The sequence below is a fragment of the Onychomys torridus genome, chromosome 2 (genome assembly GCF_903995425.1).
Source record: "Onychomys torridus chromosome 2, mOncTor1.1, whole genome shotgun sequence".
Classification (NCBI taxonomy): domain Eukaryota; kingdom Metazoa; phylum Chordata; class Mammalia; order Rodentia; family Cricetidae; genus Onychomys; species Onychomys torridus.
In genome coordinates, this window is record NC_050444.1 from 39,264,976 (window position 1) to 39,279,829 (window position 14,854).

Consider the following 14,854-nt stretch of genomic DNA (forward strand, 5'->3'; position numbering starts at 1 on the left):
ACTCAACATCTGATGTGAAGTGTCTGAAGCTTAACCATGTCTTACAATTAAGGGAACAATGCATTTTTTGTTTGTTTGTTTTTGTTTTTTGCGAGACAGAGTTTCTCCGTGTAGCTTTGGTGCCTGTCCTGGATCTCACTCTGTAGACCAGGCTGGCCTTGAACTCACAGAGATCCGCCTGGCTCTGCCTCCCGAGTGCTGGGATTAAAGGCGGTGGTGGCGCCGGGAACACTGAGTTCTAAGGCATTTCAGTTCACAGGACCCTTTTTCTGCATTATTTATGGTCTCTAAAGAATAAACAAGCAAATGATGGGACACGCTAAAAGTTCAGAGCCCTTCAACTGCTCATGTCAAGTTTTTGATAAACAGAAGGAAGAAGTTACTTTAAATTATGCTGACAGTGATCTCAAGTAAAACTATTATACTTTCCTACTAGAGGAATCTTGTCTTCTAATCTGTTCTGAGTATCAGGAAGAAGAGTGACCCCCTTTCCCTTTACTCTCTGTTCCATTTGACGACGCTACTGTGCACAAGGATGCCTGTTAATACTTGGCAGAAACTTATTTCCGTGCATCCTGTCAGCATTCTTGGTGTTCAAAGGATTATTAGTCCTCTGAGCTCCAGCCTGCCGGGTGGACTTTGAAGATAACTATTATTTTAGTTGCTTATCAGTGGGAAATAATAGCTTTTCTTAAATACTGTTCATTTAGTGACTCAGTTATTTATGTTAAGGTATGTCTAATTAATGAGTGAACCCATTTCAAAACCAAGGGCTCAATAGTCCCTGACTTGCAGAGGTGAAACTCTCTTCCTTCCTCAGCCAATTCTCTGAGCAATCTGTCTGTCAACTTGATGTATCAAGGATGTAAGTAGACTTGAAGAGATTGTAACTATACACTGGAAGACTCTCGAGTTGTCCGGGTTTCCCAAGGTAAACCAGAACACTGGTTCTTTTGGCATTCCTCACACTTTTTATGTTTTATGGCTCTCGTATAACTTTTTCCCAGTTCTCCACATTCCCATCTAGATTTTTTGATGGAGTGTCCAGTGTAAGACGTGGAACTCTGTAAATGGTTGCATAGTTCCTCATACTTAGAGTGAGGGTTTTCTCTCATAGTTCAGTTCGGACTGAAAAATCAACCTAGTCCATACATTTGCAATCAAATTTCATTATTGTCAGATTTTACTATCTGTGACCTTTCATTTCTCAGATTATATTTAAAGAGTTGTTCTGATTAACCCCTTCAATTCCTCTGCACCTATTTTTCTAACACTGTGTTTTTCCAGAGTTTACTTCATATTCTTCATGTCTGCTAAAGAATTTCAGCAAATTTCTTCATGGGTGGAAAGTAGAAAGCTCACATTCCATGGTGCACAGTCTCCTGCAGTTGAGGAAGGATATATGGCAATGTGTGTTTTTCATCTAAAACTAAAAGTGAAATGCTACTTCATGATTGAGACATCCTTGCCGACACTAGCACACTCATAGTCCACAGGCCTTTGTCAGGCACACCACACTGGTGACCTGAAGAGGGGGCCTTCCACAGCTTGAAGGGTTTAGTGAGGTACTGTAATCGTGACTTTTTCAGTCACTGGGCTCAGGATAAGATGTAACTGAGGAGAGGGGAAGTCTCATCTGGGTTCACAGTTCAGAGGAAAACAGTCCACCGTGGTGAAGAAGGCGTGGCAGAGGCAGTAGCTTGGTCAGTAGGGAAGACCAAGGAGCAGAGAAAGGATTAGCATTGTCTCACCTGGCTTCCTCCGCCATCAAGTACAGAATTTCCTACCACTATAGGGTGGTGTCATCCTCATTCCCAGTGGGTTTTCCTTCCCCCAAGAAACTTTCTCTTGAGACTCCCTCACAGACAGATATATCCATAAGGAAGCCTCAGTCATGCCCCCAGATGCATTTTAATCCTATCAAGTTGGCTGTGGAGATTAACCATCACAGGCACCTTCATCCATTGCAGTTTTCTGTAGTCCAGGAGGGCATCAATATGCTTAATTTTGTTGAGGTGAGTCCGTTCCATTAAAAATGTTAATGGCTGTGTGGTGGGATCGAAAATAATCATGAAAACTTTATCTCCAGCGAAACACTCAAGGCATTTGTGGTTGAAAACAAAGCTACTGCCTGGGCATGGTACTCCCCACAAGCACTTGAGAAGCTGAAGTAGAAGGATTGCAACTAGCCTGGGCTACATGGCCAGACCCTGTCTTAAAGCCTAGCAAGCATAGGTCCTCTGCATATATGCTACGATTGTTAGCTTGGTGTTTTTGTGTTGCTCCTAACTGTGGTAGTGCGGGGTGTCTCTGACTCTTTGCCTGCTCTTGGGACCCTTTTCCTCCTACTGGGTTGTCTCACCCATACCTGATATGAAGGTTTGTGCCTAGTCTTATTATATCTTGTTATGGCATGTTTGGTCCATATCCCTGGCAGGCCTGCTGTTTTCTGAAGTAAAACAGAGGAGGAGTGGATCTGCAGAAGAGGGGAGGTGTTGGGGAGGCTGGGAGGAGTGAAGGAAGGGGAAACTATAGTCGGGATGTAATGTATGAGAGAGGAATTTTTGACTACATTTTTGCCATCACCAGCTATGAATTCCTAGGAAAGTTACCAAGATCACATTCAGGTCGTCCTCTGTAAAGTGAAGATAATAATGGTGTGAACTGCTTTTAGTGGTTCTGAGATGGAGTTATTATATACAGTGGTTCTTCCATGTCTACAGTTTCCACCCCTCAGTTGAAAATGTTTGAGAAAATAGATTGTGCCCATAGCAAATATGAGGACATTTTTCTTATTATTATTACCCAGATAGAACAACTACCTGTGTTGTTTAAAGTATTACATGTAATATAGAGATGATTCAAAGTATGTGGTAATGTACATTTAGAATATGCACAAATGTTATACCTTTTTAAAAAATTATGGTCCTGGGAATCAACCCAGGACCTGTGTACTAGACAAGACCATCGAACATCAGCTCCAGTCCTTATGTTTATTTGAGACATCGTCTCCCTATGTAACCCAGTGTGTAACTCACTGTATAATCCAGTGTGGCCTTGAACTCAGGATCCCCTTGTTCCAGTCTCCTGAATGTTGGAGTTACAGGACTGCACCACATGCCCAGCTACGCTGCTTTAGTGCTATTTTAAATATTGTTTTCTAAAAGGGAGCTTAGCATCTGCAGATCTTGGTATCCATGGGGGTCTCAGAGCCAATCTTCCATGGATACAGAGAGACAGCAGTATACAGAAATCTCTGTATAATAAGTGTTACATAAGCACTAGCTGTTATTACTAAAAAGAGTACTTGACTTTCAAGATGAATTATGCATTTTTTTCTCTGACAGAAAAATCCAAGCAGTCCAAATTTCTTTACCTTTTCTGTGATACTGCCTGTGGGCAGTATGCTACTAAACAAATAATTAATGTACATAGATGCATGTGCGCTCTCTCTCTCTCTCTCTCTCTCTCTCTCTCTCTCTCTCTCTCTCCTCCCTCCCTCTCTCCTTTACATCCCAATTGTAGCCTCCCCTCCCTCCTCTCCTATCATCCCCTCCCCCAATGTCTCCTCCACCCCCACCACCCCTGCATCCACCTTCCTCCATATCTACTCAGAAAGGCCAGGCCTCCCATGGGCATCAGCAAAGCATGGCACATCAAGCTGCCGTAAGACCAAGCACCTCCCCCTGTATTCAGGCTGGGCAAGACAAACCAGCATGAGGATTAAGTTCCCAAGAGCCAGCCAAAGCACCAGGGACAGCCCTGCTCCTATTGTCAGGCATCTCACAAATAAATCAGCTACACAACTGTCACATATATGTAGAGGGCCTAGGTCAGTCCCATGCAGGCTCCCTAGTTGTCAGTTCAGACTCTGAGTTACCATGAGCCAGGCTAGCTGTTTCTGTGGGGTTTCTTGCCATATTCTTGATGCCCTGGCTCCTCCAATCCTTCCTTCCTCTTCTTAGCAGGATTCCCCAGAGCTCTGCCCAATGTTTGGCCTTGGGTTTCTGAATCTACCTCCATCAGTCACTGGATGTAGGCTCTACAATGACAACTGGGGTAGTCACCAGTCAGATCAGAGGGAATGGCCAGTTCAGGCTAGGCATCCACCGCAGCCAGGAGTCCTAGCTGGGGCCATCCTTGTAGACTCATGGGAATTTCCCTTGCCTTGGCTTCGACCCTACCCAGAAAAGCACCCTTTCCAGTCATCTCTCATCACTCCTCCTCTCCACCCACTCTTCAGGTTCCCATGCCCACCCACCTTCAGTCCACCCAGGAGATCTCCTCTATTTCCCCTTCCCAGGAAGCATGTATCTCCCCTTGGGCCCTCCTTGTTACTTAGCCTCTGTGGGTCTGTGGATTGTAGCAGGGTTATCCTTTACAGTTAATATACACTTATGAGCGAGTACATACCATGTTTGTCTTTCTGGGTCTGGGTTACCTCACTCAGGATGATTTTTCTAATTCCATCCATTTGCCTTCAAATTTCCTAATGTCATTGTTTTTTACAGCTGAGTAGTACTTCATTGTGTATATGTGCCACATTTTCTTTATCCATTCTTCGGTTGAGGGACATCTAAGTTGTTTCCAGGTTCTGGCTATTACAAATAAAGCTGCAGTGAACATAGTTGAGCAAGTGTGGTATGATTGAGTATCCTTTGGGTATATGCCCAAGAGTGGAATCACTGGATCTTGAGGTAGATTGATTCTGAGAAACCACCAAGATATTTTATATTGTTTGTGGGTTTGTTTTTGTTTTTGTTTTTGTTGTTGTTTTTTCGAGACAGGGTTTCTTTGTGCAGCTTTGGTGCCTCTCCTGGATTTCGCTCTGTAGACCAGGCTGGCCTTGAACTCACAGAGATCCACTTGGCTCTGCCTCCCAAATGCTGGGATTAAAGGCATGTGCCACCACTGCCTAGCCATTTATGGGTATTTTGAAGGGTGATGTTTACCTGATTTATTTCTTAGCCCTTTTATTTTTTGTATATAGCAGGGCTACTGATTTTTTTTTTTTAATTAATCTTGTATCCAGTCACTTCGCTAAAGGTGTTTATCAGCTGTAGGAGACCCTTGGTAGAATTTTTGGGGTTGCTTATATATGCTATCATATCATCTGAAAATAGTGATACTTTGACTTCTTCCTTTTCAATTTATACCCCCATACTCTGTAGTATGAATCTTAAAGAGTCTTATTAATAAATCACCGAGCAGTTTTGGGTATGCTGTAATCACAGCTTCTCACCTGTAGTTCTCAGGTGATCCTGTTTCTCAGGCGGAAAGCTTTGAGTCCCTCCACATGAATCTCAGCTACTGTGGCTCAAAGCTAACTAATACATCTTTTTTTCTAGTCTGGTCCTAGAATCCTTTTTTTTTGCCCCACCCTGGGTAAAGCGTGGTCACTATTACTGTTCTAAAGTGCTTGATCAGAGATGGCTAGCTCTGCTCCCAGTGCTGATAAGGTGGTAACCACGCCAACTTGTATGCTTACTCTCCATTTTTAGCCACATTCTGCCTTCTATGTGTCGTTTCTGCCCCAGATATTTATTACACAAATATTCAGAACAGATACCCACCACAATACTCTTCTTTTGTTGTCTTATTGCTCTAGCTAGAACTCCAAGCACTATATTGAATAGATATGGAGAGAGTGGACAACATTGTCTTGTTTTTAGTAGAATTGCTTTGCATTTCTCTCCATTTAATTTGATATCAGGTTGCTATATATTGCTTTTATTGTATTTAGGTGTGTTCCTTGTATCGCTGATCTCGCCAAGACTTTTATTATGAAGAGGTATTTGATTTTTGTCAAAGGCTTTCTCATCATCTAATGAGATGATCACATGGTTCTTTTTTCCAGTTTTGTTTATATGGTGGATTACATTGTCAGGTTTTCATATGTTGAACCATCCTGCATCTCTATAATGAAACCCACTTGATAATGGTGGGTGATCTTTTTGATGTGTTCTTGGATTCAGTTCGCCAGTATTTTTGCATCAGTGTTCATGAGGGAAATTGGTATGTAATTCTCTTCCTTTGTTGAGTCTGTGTGTTTTGGCTATCAGGGTAACTGTAGTCTCATAAAAGTTTGGCAATGTTCCTTCTGTTTCTATTGTGTGGAACAATTTGAAGAATATTGGTATTAGCTCTACTTTGAAAATCTGGTAGAATTCTGCACTTAAACCATCTGGGCCTGGGCTTTTCTTGGTTGTGAGACTTTTAATGACTGCTTCTATTTCCTTAGGGGTTATATGTCTGTTTAAATTGTTTATGTGATCTTGGTTTAATTTTGGTGTGTGGTATCTCTCAAAAATTTGTCCATTTCTTTTAGATTTCCCAATTTCTTGGAATATAGGTTTTTGAAGTATGACCTAATGATTGTCTGGATTTCCTCAGTGTCTGTTGTTATGTCTCCCTTTTCATTTCTGATTTTGTGAATTTTGATATTCTCTCTCTGCCTTTTAGTTAGTTTAGATAAGGGTTTATCTAGCCAAGCATTCTATCACTCAACTACATCCCCAGCCTTTGTTTCCTTGAGACAATTTCACTATGAAGCCTAGCTTGGCCTCAAATCCCTGATCCTCCTGACTCCACCTCTTGAGGGCTGGGATTGTAGGTGTGGGCTACCATGCTCTCTGCTCGGTGTATATTTTCTTTAAAAATCAATTCAATGTGTGTATGAGCAAAAGTCATATTAAACTCTACATATATTTTAAAAAGCTGAAGATACAGTTTTCCACTTATTTAAAGATTTTTCAAATAATGAGCGTCAGTGAGTCCTAACCATATGAGAATTACTGACCTGTAGCAGAGAGGTTGGAATTTACTAATAGAACCTCCACCAAACGCTTCACAGAGTTGGTTGATAGAACTGAAAATAAAAAATGAGTTATTTAGCGGATATAGCCAAGAGCAAGGCATTTCTTCTATTTAAATCAAAACAGCTTTTTGAAATATCTTTTCAGCAATGGCAGCTATTCAAGTGAAGTATTATAGTAACAAAATCTGGAGCCTGATCTTCAATTCATTGTATTCACAAAGTCTTAAATCAACATTTCAAACAGTAATAAACACCTAGTAATAAAACAGCATGGATATGTTTTGTGTTTTAGGAATTCAACAGGTTTTGGCAAAAGACTTTTCTACCATCAATAAAATGCCGTGTGTGTGTGTGTGTGTGTGTGTGTGTGTGTGTGTGCAGCTGAAGACATGGCTCAGCTGTTCAGAGCACTGGTTGCTCTTCCACCAGACCCACTGTGAATTCCCAGCATCTACATGACCCCTCACAGTCATCTCTAACTCTAGTTCTAGATGATCTGACGCCATCTTCTGGCCTCCACAGGCACCAGACATGCAGGTGAAACAGTGATACATATATGTAAATTTTAAAACAATTTTAAAATATATAATGTTAGTTAACTCCACATCCTTATCCTTTGGTTTTATGTCCTCTAAGAATGTAATGTGCTGTGTTCTCTCCTTCATTCAGTAGCTGCTGAACTTGACGTAGGTTCAGAGAAGTGAAAAATACAGTTGTTACCTTCAAACTGTGCTTACCATCATGTACAAGTCACATGATAAGGAACGTACCCCCCAGGCAAATTCCTCAGGTTCGTGTGCTTCTGTGCCCTCCCTCTGGCTCTGCTTGAAGTCCTTTAAACACCAAGGGTCTGCTATCTAAACCCAAGGACTTGAATTTGAAGCTAATTTTTACCTAGTTTTACATAGTCTGAATGAAGCATTATGACTTTTTCTTTTTCCAGATATCTACAAAGTGGCTTATGACAATCATGTGAATAGAAATATTACTGGCTGGACAAGCATGTCATGTGCAAAGCGATGTGTCAAGACAGAAAAGGTGCAAGGTGCAGAGATGCACTGTTTCCAAGGGGCTCCTTTCCTTCCCTTGTGGTGTGAACCCGGAGCCTTGTATGTGCTCGGCATGTGCTGCATCACAGAGCTACATCCCTAGTCCTAAGGGATTTTGTATCCTTGACACAACTTGAAATAACTGAACAAATGAGAAAGCACCTTGAGTTTTCCCTCATGGTGTAAGGATTGCTCCCACTGCTGAGTTCCCACGGCTGTGTGTGCCTGTCGCTACTTAGCATTTCTAACTATTGGCTTGTTCCCACCGTGGGCTGTCTCTTCCAGCTTGGTATTGTACCGTTTGGAAATTTTATGACATTTTCTTTGGTGGTTTTCAACTCTTTCAGATTTTTGTCTGGGTACTTTCTGTGTCAGTTTATGGCAGGGAAATATATATATTGGTTTTTTTGAGACAGGGTTTCTCTGTGTAGGTTTAGTGCCTGTCCTGGAACTCACTCTGTAGACCAGGCTGGCCTCAAACTCACAGAGATCCACCTGCCTCTGCTTCCCAGTCTGCTGTGATTAAAGACATGCGCCACCACCGCCCAGCTGGCAAATTATATTTTATTTCTACTTATTTGCACTGAAAAGCAATCATCTGGAAAAAAAAAAAGTGGACAAGAATGGAAACCAAGACCCTGAAGAGAGCATTCTGCATATGCCCAAAGCAGAATCCTTGGCCTCTCTACATTGCCCAGGCTGGCATTGAACTCAGGGCCTTGTGCATTACAGTGGAATCCTGTATTTCTCCCTAAATAGCAATGGAAAGTGGTGGTTTGGGGTATTTAAGGCAAGAGACTGACCACATGACTTCCTGTGGTTTTGTTTACTTTTAAATTACAAATAAGCAAAGCCAAAGTTTTCAGCTTTAGAAGAATTTGTGCCAGTTTTACTTATTTATTTTTCAAAAACAGGGTCTCTCTGTGTAATTAGACTAGCCTAGAATTCATGAGCCTCTTGTTTCAGCCTCCACTGTGCAGGGATTTACAGGCATGTACCACCATGCCTGGCCAGTTAATCTTTTCTGAAAAGCAAACAGTGACTAACAGTTCAGAAACTTTAGACGGGGCATGAAAAGTAAAAGATCAGCTGCTGATAGTGTGTGATGACCCAGAAGCTATGGAAATCATGTTGTTCAGTGTGCTGTTTGTTTGAATTTTCCTGGTCCTTCTCTATCCTTCTCACAAAATGCCTGTTTTATTACAATGGTCTTTTGTTGGAAAATAAAAAGAAAAGCACAATTTGACCCAATTTTTAAGATACTGAACCACTGACTGAGGACACAGCTCGGGCTTACATTTCATTGCGTTAATCGCTGTCCGCTCTGGATCCAGACACATTTCTTAACTAGCCTCATGTCTCATCCTAAAAGTAGCTCTCACTCCTTAGGGCTATTGGAGACAAACACATAGGAGGTAAAGATTGGAAAGATCTAGTCTGAATTACACATATAAAGTGTACACACTTTAGGGGGGCTGCTGATTCACGTTGTCTGCCTTCGGCCCTCTGCTCCCAAGAATGCATTACACCGGGTGGCAAAGACTTAATGTTGCATATGGAATTAAGTTTGTCTACCAGCTGTCAATAAGAAAGAGATTATTCCTGGCGGGCCCAGTGACTACAAGGATCCTTTAAAAAAATGGGAAAAAGAATAAAGGGTGAGAAAAAGGAGATGCCACTGCCTAGCATGTATGAAACCCAGCGCTGCAAAAGAAGAAGAGAAAAAGCAATACACAGAAGTCAGTAGCTTTTCTTTTCTTTTTTTTTTTTAATATGGAAGACTTGCATGAACTTTTGTTGCATTCTTGAACAGGATCCATGCTAATCTTCTCTGTATCGTTCCAATCTTTTAGTATATGTGCTGCCAACGCCAGCACATAGTAGCTTTGCAACATACTGACAACTAATTTGCTAAGCAGGGAAGCAGTTGGGGGCTGAGGAGTCCTACGCAGGTTAGCTTTTCAAAAAGTGGAATAAACCCCAGGAAGAAAAGGACGTCTGTAACTGGGAACTTTGAGAGCCCGAAGAGAAGAAAGTGAAGGTTCTAGGAGGTGGGAAGGCCCCCCATGCTCATGGATTGGCAGAACTAGCATCGTGGAAATGGCTAGGGCACTGAAAACAATCTACTGATCCAAAGCAATCGCCATCAAACTTCCGCTGAGGTCTTCCCAGCACTGGGGGAGACAGTGATAAAATTCATGTGGAAGCTCTGAATAGCTAAGGCAATTAATTCTTAGTGGAAAGAGCCATGCTCAAAATATCACAATATGAGATGTCAAATTACACTATGGAGCCATCGTGAAGAAGATAACATGGGAGGAGCCCCCAAACAGATCTGAAGACCACTGAAATAGAACAGAGGACCCAGAAATAAACCACACAGCTATAGCCGCCTAATTTCTGACAAAGTAATGCAGTCCAGGGGAGGCCAGCTCCCAGAGCTGCTCCAGGGTGGTGAATGGAAGACCTCAGAGTAGTGGGACTTTAGGAAACTAAAACAAGGAAGCACGCACACGCGCTTTCTGATGGTACCTGTCTCTTTTACTTCATCTTAAATAATCCTCTCAGAGAACCTCTCTGGTCCACACTGCTACATTCTTTTTTCTGTTGTTTGTTTTTTTTGTTTTTCGAGACAGGGTTTCTCCATGTAGTTTTGGAGCCTGTCCTGGAACTCGCTCTGTAGACCAGCCTGGCCTCGAACTCACAGATCTGCCTGGCCCTGCCTCCCGAGTGCTGGGATTAAAGGTAGGTGCCACCACTGCCGCCCGGCTACTGCTACATTCTTTAAGTACAGCTATATCTCTCTCTTTACATACATACATCTCTCTCTTACATGGCCATACATCTCTATACACAGTTACATCTATTTTCCCATGGCTGCACAATTTTCTTTTTACGTACATTTCTCTTCTTCATCTCTTCTCTCTACAGCTTCACCTTCCTTGTCTTCACACAGTTACAAATCTCCACACAGCCACAGCTAAACATCTCTCTTCACACAGCGCTCTCTCTCTCTCTCTCTCTCTCTGTCTCATCACACACACACACTTCTTCTACATCATTCACTCACCCTTTACTCACTTACTCTTTCACTCACTCAGTCTCTCACATGTCTCTCTCTGCCCATTCAACTACATCCTTCACTCAGCACGCGCACGCACACACGCACACACGCGCACGCACACACGCACACTCTTTGCACAACTCTTACATAGTTCTACACAGCTGCCTCTCTCCACCACCATTCCTCTCACAGCCAAATTCTGGACAATTTTATGTCACATTTTCATAACCCAAGGTAAGTCACACAGTTTCTCTTAGGCTAGGAATGTCACATTGATGACCAGTGAGTAATGCTTGGCCATGCACATGGCTCTAAGTTGGTGAGGATTCCCAGACAGAAAGTTAAACAGTTGGCTGAACCTTGAGCCTGTGACATAAACTGAGGCTGGAACTACATGCAAAAATGTCAATTACGGGGCTGGAGAGATGGCAGCTCACAACCATCTGTAATGAGATCTGGTGTCCTCTTCTGACCTGCAATCAAACAGGCTGTATACATAATAAATAAATAAATCTTAAAAAATTATTTTTAAAAAAAGTCAATTACTGTAGAGGGTTATGTCTACCAAAGTTGCCTCATGTCTGACCTCGATTCAGCAACAAACAACACTTAGGAATTCATCCTAGTGTATTTGTTTCCAGGGGCAACCGGTTTGCCTTGAATATGTTCTGAAGTCTAAAATTAGCTGTCTCTGTGACTGAAAAAATTGTTACTTTCCTGTATCCGTTATGAAAAATATTCTAATATTATTAGAATTATACAGCTTACACAGAAATCATCTTTCTGACCATCCACAGCTATAAGTGTGCCCAAAAGCTGTAAAACACACTATCAATGGACTGTGGAAAGAACTCCACAGCTGTTCTTATAGGGAGGTAGAGTGGAGGCACAGGAGAAAGTTACGAACAGAAAACAAGTTTCCACAGCCAGTGACCCCACAGACTTTGCCTAGTGGGGCTCCACAACAGAGCGTTATTTATCTGGTGAGTCGACTTGTTGAACACTAGTTGTCACCTGCTGTATACGCCCGTGGCCTCCTGCAACGAAGATGTCAAAAATGGCTGCGCTGCTGGAAGAGCTGTGGATCCTGCTGCAAGATGAGCCTGGGGCCAGGAGAGGTGAGAATCACAAGCTGCACAGCCGATTAAGTAGCAGAGGAGATTAGAACTAGCTTTCCTGCCTCCCGGGATTGTTAGATGTTGCTCGAAATGCTAAATGGTCTTATAATAAAAGCTGGGAACCAGATATTGGGGTAACTGCTGAAAGATCAGAGAGACAAAGGAGCAAGCCACTGCCACGTCTCACCTCATCAACTCCACGAATCCTCTGACTTAATGCTTCTGAGTCCTCAGCCGAAAGGCCTCAGCCAAAAAGCCTTTCAGCCAAAAAACTTTTAGCTGAAAGGGCTTTCAGTTGAAAAAGGCCTTAGTTCCTGTCTTCTCACTTCTTATATACATTTCTCTGCCCAGCCATATTACTTCCTTCTAGTGCTGGGATTAATGATGTGTGTGCTTCCCAAATACTGGTAGCAGAGGCATGAGATCTCAAGTGCTGGGATTAAAGGTGTGTGCCACCACTGCCTGGCCTCTATGTCTAATCTAGTGGCTTGTTCTGTCCTCTGATCTTCAGGCAAATTTTATTAGGGTACAACAAAATCTCACCACAGATAAACAGGAGTCGGCGGAAGCAAACCCCTAGACTTAAAGCAAATCGTAGGATGGCCGGTTGTCTTGAAACTAAATTCTGGAGTGGATTATCGAGGGGTCCTGGCCTGCCTGGATGGCTACATGAATGTGGCACTGGAACAGACAAAGAGTATGTAAGTGGACAGCTGAAGACTAAGTATGGGATGCGTTTACCCGAGGAAACAATGTGCTGTACATAAGTACACAGATGTGAAGACACCAGGAAGCAGCGCTCCTCAGAGTTGGATAGAGTTTATTATGAAGTGTTTTGTTTTGTTTTTTGTTTTTTTATGATCTTTGTTGGCCTGTTTTCATAGTGGTTGGTGAGTTGTTTTTTTAATTGACATTGAAATAAGATAGAGGTGTTAACATTACAAATTGAATCTTAAACTTTTCACGTTTATGTTTACTTCTGTCTGTACAGAATGCTAAAATTAAAACAAAAAGATGTTGGAAACATACACTGGAGGAAAAGCATAGTGCTATAGAAACTGGATTTCCACATGTAGATGAAGTTAGAGACACGTAATCTCTTCACCCTGCGCAAAAGAAAAATCAATTCAAAATGAATCAGACATTTTAATGTAAAACTAAAGCTTTGAACCTGCTAGAGGTAAAAGACTTCCACATGTAGACATTTTAGGACAAAGAGATGGCCCAGTAAAGGCACTTGCCACCAAGCGTGACAATCTGACTTTGACTCCCTAGGGCCCTCATGACAGAAACAGAGAACAATTTCTCACAGATTGTTTTTATAACTCTCATGTGCTGTGACACTCACACACAAACACATAATGAATGTAAAAATTAGAGCCCTTGTCCTTATGTTCTAGTGTCTTTGGTATGGGAAGATGTTCAGCAGGCTCCCAAAAGAGAAATGTAAACACCACCCCAACCACAAAACCTTAGATCTACAATCTGTCCTGCCTGCAAGATATGCTAGGGCCATGGTGGCACAGGCTTGTGGGAGTGACCAGCCAATGTCTGATCTGACTTAAGGCCCACTCCATGAGATGGAACCCATGCCCAACACTGCTTGGGTGACCAAGAAACAGAGACCAGATAGCCCAGAGACTGAGGGTAAACCAAATACGACTGTTCACCAGGTGCCTTGCATATACATTAGAGCTTTTGGTTTGGTATTTTTATGGGACTCGAGCTAGGAGGTCTCTGATTCTTGTACCTGCTCTCGGGGCTCTTTTCCTTCTGTTGATTTGCCTTGTCCAACTTTGATGTGATGGTTTTTATTTATTTTATTTTATTTTGTTATGTTTGATTGTTATCCCTTAGAAGCCTGTTCCTTTCTAATGAGAGACAGAAAAGGAGTGGGTGTGGATGGGAGGAGCTGGGAGGAGCAGAGGGAGGAGCTGGGAGGAGCTGGGAGGAGCTGGGAGGAGCAGAGGGAGGAGCTGGGAGGAGCAGAGGGAGGAGCTGGGAGGAGCAGAGGGAGGAGCAGAGGGAGGGGAAACTAATCACATTATATTAAAAAAATAAAAAAGATATAGGCACAAAGACTTTCTGAGCAGGACTCCAATGACACAGGAGGGAAAAATAAAGAATTGACAAATGCAGCCAGATGTGATTGCACACACCTTTAATTCCAGCACTTGGGAAGCAGAAGTAGGAGGTTCTCTATAAGTTTGAAGCCATCCTGGTCTACATAGCAAGTCCCAGGACTATATTGAGAGATCCTGTCTCAGAAAACAGACAAACAAACACAGGGTTTGACAAATGATATGAAATTAACTTCTACACAGGAAAGGAAACAATCACCCAAATGAAGAGCCAGCCTAAAGAATGAGGGATAATATCCAATATATATAAAGTATTTCAACAACTAATTGCCAAAATCCAAATCATCTAATAAATAAATGGGCCAATAAATTGAATAGACAGTTCTGAAAAGAAAAAATACAAATGACCAGTAAATACTTGAAAAGTGATCAATATCCTTAGGCACCAGAGAAACCCTGTCTCAAAAATCAAAAACAAAAAACAAAGAAAGAGATTGCATTCCACTGAGTGGGGAAGGCTATCATAACGGAAACAAAGCACAACAAATACTGGTGAGAACATGGGGAAAGAGGAAGCCTAAGCACCACGGGTAGGAGTGTGAATTTGTGCAACCACAGTGGGAATCAGTCCAGGAGCTCCTCCAAAGACTGGAAATGGAGATACTATGTGAGCCAGTGCTATCACTGGTATATACCCAGAGGCCTCCAGGTTAACATAATAGAGA

At 42.3% G+C, this 14,854-nt stretch overlaps 1 non-coding gene across 1 annotated transcript; it reads right to left on the reverse strand.

Annotated features, from left to right (window-relative positions):
• Positions 1-9,634: 9,634 nt before the first annotated feature.
• LOC118578964 lies at positions 9,635-9,743 on the reverse strand. The gene has a single exon (XR_004944345.1). It is a non-coding gene; the product is annotated as a U6 spliceosomal RNA (small nuclear RNA).
• Between the last annotated feature and the right edge of the window lie 5,111 nt (positions 9,744-14,854).